The sequence below is a fragment of the Medicago truncatula genome, chromosome 2, assembly GCF_003473485.1.
Source record: "Medicago truncatula cultivar Jemalong A17 chromosome 2, MtrunA17r5.0-ANR, whole genome shotgun sequence".
In the NCBI taxonomy this organism is placed as follows: Eukaryota; Viridiplantae; Streptophyta; class Magnoliopsida; order Fabales; family Fabaceae; genus Medicago; species Medicago truncatula.
Genome location: NC_053043.1, coordinates 27414025 through 27423118, shown reverse-complemented (window position 1 = coordinate 27423118; position 9094 = coordinate 27414025).

Sequence of the window (9094 nt, the reverse complement as noted above, 5' to 3'; positions counted from 1 at the left end):
TGCTTCAACTGTAAGAAGCCTGGTCATTTCATTGCTGATTGCCCTGATCTTCAGAAGGAGAAGTCTAAAAGCAGACCCAAGAAATCAAGCTTCAGCTCCAGTAAATTCAGAAAGAAAATTAAAAAGAGCTTGATGGCAACCTGGGAAGATCTGGACAGTGAATCTGGTTCTGATAAAGAAGAAGCAGATGATGATGCAAAAGCAGCCATGGGGTTAGTGGCAACAGTATCATCAGAAGCAGTATCAGAAACTGAATCAGATTCAGAAGATGAAAATGAGGTATATTCCAAGATTCCCAGACAAGAACTTGTTGATTCTCTAAAAGAACTCTTATCACTATTTGAACACAGAACCAATGAGTTGTCTGATTTAAAAGAAAAATATGTTGATTTAATGAAACAACAAGAAACAACTCTATTGGAACTGAAAGCTTCTGAAGAAGAACTTAAAGAGTTTAACTTCATATCATCAACATATGAAGACAGACTCAAGATTCTTTGTCAGAAGCTACAAGAAAAATGTGATAAAGGTTCTGGCAATAAACATGAAATTGCCTTGGATGATTTTATTATGGCTGGCATAGACAGAAGCAAAGTTGCTTCTATGATCTACAGCACATACAAAAACAATGGCAAAGGGATTGGATATTCTGAGGAGAAATCCAAAGAGTACAGTCTCAAGAGCTACTGTGATTGTATCAAGGATGGATTGAAATCCACCTTTGTGCCTGAAGGTACTGATGCTGTAACTGCTGTTCAGTCAGAACCTGAAGCTTCTGGTTCTAAGGCTAAGATTATATCAAAGCCAGAAAACCTTAAGTCTAAGGTTATGAAAAAACCTGATCCTAAGACTCCAAAGATTAAAATTCTGAAAAGATCAGAACCTGTTCCTCAGAGTCTGATTAAACCAGAATCTAAAATCCTAAAGCCAAAGGATCAGAAGAACAAAGTAGTTACTGCTTCTGAGAAAACAATACTCAAAGGTGTTAAACCTAAAGTATTGAATGATCAGAAGCTACTCAACACTCACTCCAAGGTACAAGGGAGGAAAAGTAAAACCTCCAGAACTAACCCAAGAGGACCCATGAAGATATGGGTACCTAAATCTGAATTGATTAAAACTGCAGGTGTGCCTAAGGGCAAGAGAGAAACAAAAGTCATGGTACCTAGACAACGGATGTTCAAGGCATATAACTGGAGAGAAAGATCTGTTCCTTACCCTTACCATGAAAGATGGAGGAGAAGTGAAGTTTGGTGGCAACCAAACTGGAAAAATCATTGGTACAGGTACTATTGGTAATTCCTCCATTTCAATTAATAATGTGTGGCTTGTAGATGGTCTGAAGCATAACCTATTGAGCATTAGTCAATTTTGTGACAATGGGTATGATGTAATGTTCAGTTAGACCAACTGCACACTAGTCAACAAGGATGACAAATCCATTACATTCAAGGGAAAGAGAGTTGAGAATGTCTATATAATTAATTTCTCTGATCTGGCTGATCAGAAGGTAGTTTGCCTTCTGTCAATGAATGATAAAAAGTGGGTATGGCATAGAAGGTTGGGACATGCTAATTGGAGATTAATTTCTAAAATTAGCAAGTTACAACTTGTCAAAGGATTGCCTAACATTGATTATCATTCAGATGCACTTTGTGGTGCATGTCAGAAAGGGAAAATTGTGAAAAGTACTTTCAAATCCAAAGACATTGTATCAACCTCCAGACCCTTAGAATTACTCCATATTGATCTTTTTGGACCAGTTAACACTGCATCTTTATATGGAAGTAAATATGGATTAGTCATTGTTGATGATTACAGCAGATGGACTTGGGTAAAATTCATTAAAAGTAAAGATTATGCATGTGAAGTGTTTAGCAGCTTCTGCACTCAAATACAATCTGAAAAGGAATTGAAAATTTTGAAAGTCAGAAGTGATCATGGTGGAGAATTTGAAAATGAGCCATTTGAATCTTTTTGTGAAAAACATGGGATTCTCCATGAATTTTCTTCTCCTAGAACTCCACAACAAAATGGGGTTGTAGAGAGAAAGAACATAACCTTACAAGAAATGGCCAGAACCATGATCCATGAAAACAATTTAGCTAAACATTTCTGGGCAGAAGCAGTTAATACTTCATGTTATATTCAAAATAGGATCTATATCAGACCTATGTTGGAGAAAACTGCATATGAACTCTTTAAAGGAAGAAGACCAAATATCTCTTACTTTCATCAGTTTGGATGTACATGTTACATTCTAAACACTAAAGACTATCTGAAGAAATTTGATGCCAAGGCTCAAAGGGGAATCTTTTTAGGTTACTCTGAAAGTTCAAAGGCGTACAGAGTGTATAATTCAGAAACACATTGTGTTGAAGAATCTATGCATGTTAAATTTGATGATAGAGAGCCTGGAAGTAAAACTCCAGAGCAAAGTGAAAGTAATGCAGGTACAACTGATTCTGAAGATGCATCAGAATCTGATCAACCTTCTGATTTTGGAAAGAATTCAGAAGCTGAATCAAGTCCAGAAGCTGAACCTATTCCAGAAGCTGAGTCTATTTCAGAAGCAAAACCTAGTCCAGTAGTACAGAATGAAAATGCTTCTGAGGACATTCAAGATAACACTCAGCAGGTTAATCAACCTAAATTCAAGCACAAATCTTCACATCCTGAGGAGCTAATCATTGGAAGCAAAGATAGTCCTAGAAGAACAAGATCACACTTCAGACAAGAAGAATCTTTGATAGGATTGCTTTCAATAATTGTGCCTAAAACTGTTGAAGAAGCTCTCTCAGATGATGGATGGATATTAGCTATGCAAGAAGAGCTAAATCAGTTTCAAAGAAATGAGGTGTGGGATCTGGTACCCAAACCTCAACAGAAGAACATTATTGGAACAAAATGGGTATTCAAAAACAAGTTGAATGAACAAGGTGAAGTAGTCAGAAACAACGCTAGACTTGTTGCTCAAGGATACAGTCAACAAGAAGGCATTGATTATACTGAAACATTTGCTCCAGTTGCAAGATTGGAAGCAATTAGGTTACTTCTATCCTATGCAGTTAATCATGACATAATATTATATCAAATGGATGTCAAGAGTGCTTTTCTTAATGGTGTCATTGAAGAAGAAGTGTATGTCAAACAACCTCCTGGATTTTAGGATCTTAAGCATCCTGATCATGTTTATAAACTTAAGAAATCACTATATGGCTTGAAACAAGCTCCCAGAGCTTGGTATGATAGACTAAGTAATTTCTTAATTAAAAATGATTTTGAAAGAGGACAAGTTGACACAACACTTTTCAGAAGGACTCTTAAGAAAGACATTTTGATTGTGCAAATATATGTTGATGATATAATATTTGGTTCTACTAATGCATCTCTTTGCAAGGAATTTTCTAAGTTAATGCAGGATGAATTTGAAATGAGCATGATGGGAGAATTGAAATTCTTTCTTGGAATTCAAATCAACCAAAGTAAAGAAGGAGTATATGTTCATCAAACAAAATATACAAAGGAGCTTCTGAAGAAGTTCAGGCTAGAAGATTGTAAAGTGATGAACACTCCAATGCATCCAACCTGCACCTTAAGCAAAGAAGATACTGGAACTGTAGTAGACCAGAAGCTATACAGAGGTATGATTGGTTCTCTATTATACCTCACTGCATCTAGACCTGATATTTTATTCAGTGTATGCTTGTGTGCAAGATTTCAATCAGATCCTAGAGAATCTCATTTAACTGTAGTTAAGAGAATCTTCAGTTATCTGAAAGGAACAACTAATCTTGGACTCCTGTATAGGAAATCCCTAGATTATAAGTTGGTTGGATTCTGTGATGCTGATTATGCTGGTGACAGGATTGAAAGAAAATCAACCAGTGGAAATTGTCAATTCCTGGGAGAGAATCTGATATCCTGGGCAAGCAAAAGACAAGCAACTATTGCTATGTCTACAGCAGAAGCAGAATACATTTCAGCTGGAAGTTGTTGTACACAACTACTTTGGATGAAACATCAGTTGGAAGATTATCAGATTAATGCTAACAGTATTCCCATTTTTTGTGATAATACTGCTGCTATTTGTTTGTCAAAGAATCCAATTCTACATTCTAGAGCCAAGCATATTGAAATCAAACACCACTTTATCAGAGACTATATTCAAAAAGGAATTTTAGATATACAATTCATTGATACTGAGCATCAGTGGGCTGATATATTTACAAAGCCTTTATCTGTTGAAAGATTTGATTTTATAAAGAAAAATTTGAACATGCACTTTGTGTCTGATTAAAAAATTTTTGCTTGTCTCTGAATAAGAAGTTTGGTTCTGAAGTCCATTCAGAAGCATCAGGTCCATCAGAAGCTCTTAACTGAGGTTCTGAGGAAAATGTGCTTCTGAAGGTGACGTCAGCACTAAAACTTCAGAAGCTGAATTCTTTGCTTCTGAACAGCAAGGCTAGTGGGATCGTTGGCAGTTACTTTTTGTAACAGCTGTCCCATTACCCAAAGGTTAGTTTTCTGAAAAGTTTCTGACGTGGTCTATTTGTATTGGAGTATAACAAAAAGGGCAATGATGTTTTATATGCTTTTAAACGTACTAACACGCGCCCCCAATTTGTCATTAATGCTATGTTTGTTTGTCTCTTTTGAATTGCAAATGTTTTGATAAAAACACTTAAACAAACACACATAACTCACTTCACAACTCACACTTTTATTTCATCTTAACCTTCTCTGCTAAGAAACTCTCAAACCCTAGAAACCCTTTTCGTCTTCAATCAATCAAAATGGCTTCATCTAGTTCTGCACCTGGATCATCTTCAAACATGCAACAACAAGAGGCTCCTGCCTACGAGATTAAAGGAAGAACCATGTCCCTGGAGGAATGGGAACTGAATATACAGTCAGAATGTCCGGTAGATTTCAACTCATTGGCTGCTCACAACTGTGACGTTGGAAAATTCTATGAAACTCAAGGCCTGGGAAGCTACTTCAACTTTTTGAACGGTCCAACTTATCAAGCGCTGGTACGACACTTCTGGGTCAGAGCCAGCATTCATGATAGAGAAGCTGCAAAAATTGAAGAATCTGAGAAAGTGCTCCTCCACCCAGAACTTAAAGGAAAATCCAGAAAGGAAATGGGATTGGAACCTTTCTCTCAAACAGAGATTAGGTCAAGCATCATGGGGATTCCTGTATGCATTACAGAGGAAGTTATAGCTTTTATTCTCAGAAGGCCAGTAAAAGGAGAATACAAAGCTGGTATTACTAAGCCCAAGGATAGCCCCTGGAATGATATTGTGAATCACACACTCCACAACAAGCTCAAAAACTATTCTTATTCTGATATGTCACCTCACACTAAAGTGATGCTGAAGATTCAGAACGAAAATCTGCTACCAAAAGGTGGTGGTAGTGATCAGCCTTTTCTGGAGCACAAGATCCTCCTTCATTACTTCATCACTGGTGTAGAAGCAAATGTGCCCAGATACATTTTCAGGCACATGGTTCAACAGCTCAGAGAGAGCCAGTAGAAGAATAGGTGTTGGGTGCCCTATGGGAGGCTTCTCTCTGAAATCTTCCACCAAGGAGGGATTATCAAATTGCTGAAGGAAGTGGACTTATTCACTGATGAACAGTTGGGAACTGTTAGAGGGAAGATCATTAATGCAGAAACTCTGAGGTCCATGCATCTGATTAAGGCAAAGGATCTTAAGAAGCTGAGCACAGACTTGAAAGAATCTGATGCCAAATCAGCTTTGATGCCTAACTTTCCCCCCATCTGCAAACAAGATCCTTTGGAAGTACAGATGAACTACATCAGGGAGCACTTTGAAAGAACAAAGGAGAAAATCAGCTTGAAGGATGTGCCTGAGCAAATGTATGGAGGAGTTCTTCCTATTGCCAAGAGCAGGAAAACAAAAAGCAAGGCCCTTTCAAAGGAAGAATACTTGGAAGAAGAAGAAGCTCAAAGAAAACCTTCCAAGAGGTCAAGAAAAGAGATCAAGGTTGAGGTTGCAGAACCAAAGCCCAAGAAAGCAAAAGCTAATGTTTCTGCTTCTAAAGAAGTTCCTGCTTCTGAAGAAGATGTTCAGAAGCAAAGAAACAAAAAGCCTGATGCTAGGGAAGCTGCTCTTCAAACCATCAGGGACAAGAAAGCAAGAACTTTGAAGACTTCTGAGGAGCGCATGAAGGAATATACTGAACAGCTAGGAGCTTGGGAAGAAGAGTCAAGTCCTAAGAAAGCTAAGAAGGCTAAGAATGATAAGCCCAGTGTAATGCCAATGTTTATACCTACTGAGGAACAACTGCAATATGCTAGGGAGTATTGTGCTTCTGAGTTGGCAAAGAAGAGGCAGATGAGAAAGCAGTTTGAGAAGCAAAGGGATGAACAACTCAAGGCTGCAGGATATGAGCTTGATCCTGAGAAAGCAGCTGTAATTGCCTCATTAGCTGCTGAGATTGCAGAAGAAACTGTCAAGGAAGGAGCATCCTTGTTGTTATCGCGATTTTCGGGTGTCAAGTCATTAATTAGGCTTGAACCTTTCAATCTTCGATATTCTCTATTTTTTCTTGGGAAGGGCAAAATTGAGAAAAAACCCTTAGATTCTAAGTTCGGGGGTCGCTTTCGCTACGGGAAGGTGTTAGGCACCCGGAACGATTATGGTATTCCATAAGAACCGTTCTCCTAAGTTTATTTCTACGCTTTATTTTTATTGCCTACTTATTAAAAAAGAAGTTTTATTTGAGTGAAGAATGGGGGGAAGAAAGTGTTTGAGGTTTTATTTTAGTGGACTTGGAGAGGTTTTGACCTCATGCCTACATACCCATTTAAGGGATCAAACTCCATGTAGTTCTCTCTCAAAAAATGTTTTTTGTGTGTTTGGTTGATTTTAGTTTTTGTTGGAATATGGTTTTGAAGAAGAGAAAGAGGCCTTAAAGGCATAAGAGAGAAAAATGGTGAATGGTTGGTTCAATTGTTATTAAAAAAGTCTAAGTAGAAATTAGGATTCATTTGGATTTGTTTAAGAAAATAAAAGAAGAAATTCAATGGAGTTTTGACTCCAAGATTTGTTTGGAAAAATTTGAGTGATGGAATTGGTTTATTATTTTTTTGAAAATTGGCATTTGTCTAAAAAATCGCGTTTCCTAAGCATACATCTAAACGGTAAACATGCAACGTGTGTGCGTGTCGGTGCTTGTGTCGGTGTACATCACTTATAGTGTCCATAGTCCTTTACATTGAGTCCTAAATACATGCTATGGTCTTGCAAGGAATTTAAAAAAAGAACTAATCTATCTAAAATTATTACAAACCCAATTGATATAGAAATGAATAGAAAAATGATGCCAAAACTATGGGATGAATGAAATGTGAGATGAAATGGTTAGTATCATAAGGCATAAAAATAGTAGAAAGGTACACAAAATTGAATAGAATAGCAAGAGAAAAAAAAAAAAAGTAATGAAATGAAATAAAATGGCAAAATATACCTAAAATTGGTTATGACACTTAGACATGCATATGGCTTATAATTCCCTCATCATAACCATTTTTAAAAGAGATTTGATTTTAAGCTACAATGTGAGGATCATAAAAACACACAAGCAAAGCATCATACCATATTCCTAGGGATATTTTCTACACATTATTTAACATGTAAATAAAAATATCACAAAATGTCAAAAAATGCACCAAGAACATATAGGAATTTAATGAGCAAGAATTAAAAAGAACAAAATGAAGAAAATAAAAAAATATAAGCAAGTAAATTCTAACATTTAGAAAAAATTAAAATGATAGGGAAACATTTTTAGAAAATTTTTAGGAGCATAAAATGCCAAGAAAGTGTAAAAAAGTATTTAAAAACACAACAAAAAAAGCAATTAAAAAAAACTCAGCAGGTTATAATCTGGACCGTTGGATGAATCCAGAGGTCCAGATCTAACTCCCAAGATCTCATCACAGCCACTGGATCAAAGATCCAAGGGTTTAAAAAACACAAAAAAGATAGTGTAAAATTGCAGGAAGCACAATGACCGTTAGATTAAAGATCTAACGGTTCAAACAGAAGATATACCATATTTCACACAGAAGATCACACATATGATTCAAGATCAAAACACACAGCAGCCATCAGATCTTGGAACGATCCAGATCTGATGGTTCACAACACGAGGGAGCACAACAAGAGCACGCACGCGCGCGCGTGGGAACGGAGGAGCTAAATAAGGAAAACTCACACAAAAAAACTCACAAAAACAAAACTCCTTCTCTCTCTAAGTCACACTTAGAGAGAGAAGCTCTCCCCTCTCTCTAAAACAGCTCGCCGGAGAAGAAGGAGGAAGAAGCTCCGGCGCGGCGGCCGGCCGGTTTCCGGCGGCGGCGCCACCGCGCCGGAAAAAACAAACTATTTTTTTTTTCAAAATTTTTATACCAAAAGCTTCGTCTCCTCCTCCTCTACACAAATCCGGCACTAGTTTTAGAAAGGGCTGAGAGATTTGGGCTAGATCTACACTTGAACTTCGAAAAAATTTCACACTTTTTTTGAAAAAATAACTACGGATCTAGATATCCTTTTCTCTCTAGAGTCCGAATCCGGCCTCAAAATTTCCAAAATCCGAACACAAAAGCCTAGATCTACAAATCTTTATCCGTAACAAACTTTTTCACACTTTTTCTACACTATATGCGCGCGCGAAAATGAAGAAAAGAGGAGAGAAATGCGTTACCTCTGTCGTAGAACGGAGAAAAATCTTCGGAAAACTTCGAATCTCCCTTTTTCCCCCTCCGTGCGCGCGCGTTTCAACTCCGTTTGTGGTTGTTTTTGCTCAAAAATCCGGTACGTTTTGGTGTTGATGTGATGATTCGCGGTGGTTTTGAGAGAATCCGGTTCGGATTTGTTGATTTTGTGGTGATTGGAATTGATTCTGAGCAGATCCGGTTTAGATCTGTTGATTTGGTGATGATTTGTTCTTGGTGTTCTTCCCTCTTTTCTGAGATTTTTTGTGTTTGATTCTGTTAGGATGAGAGAGAAAACGAAATTCTGTTTGTGAGTTGGCACTGATTTTTTTGATTGATCTG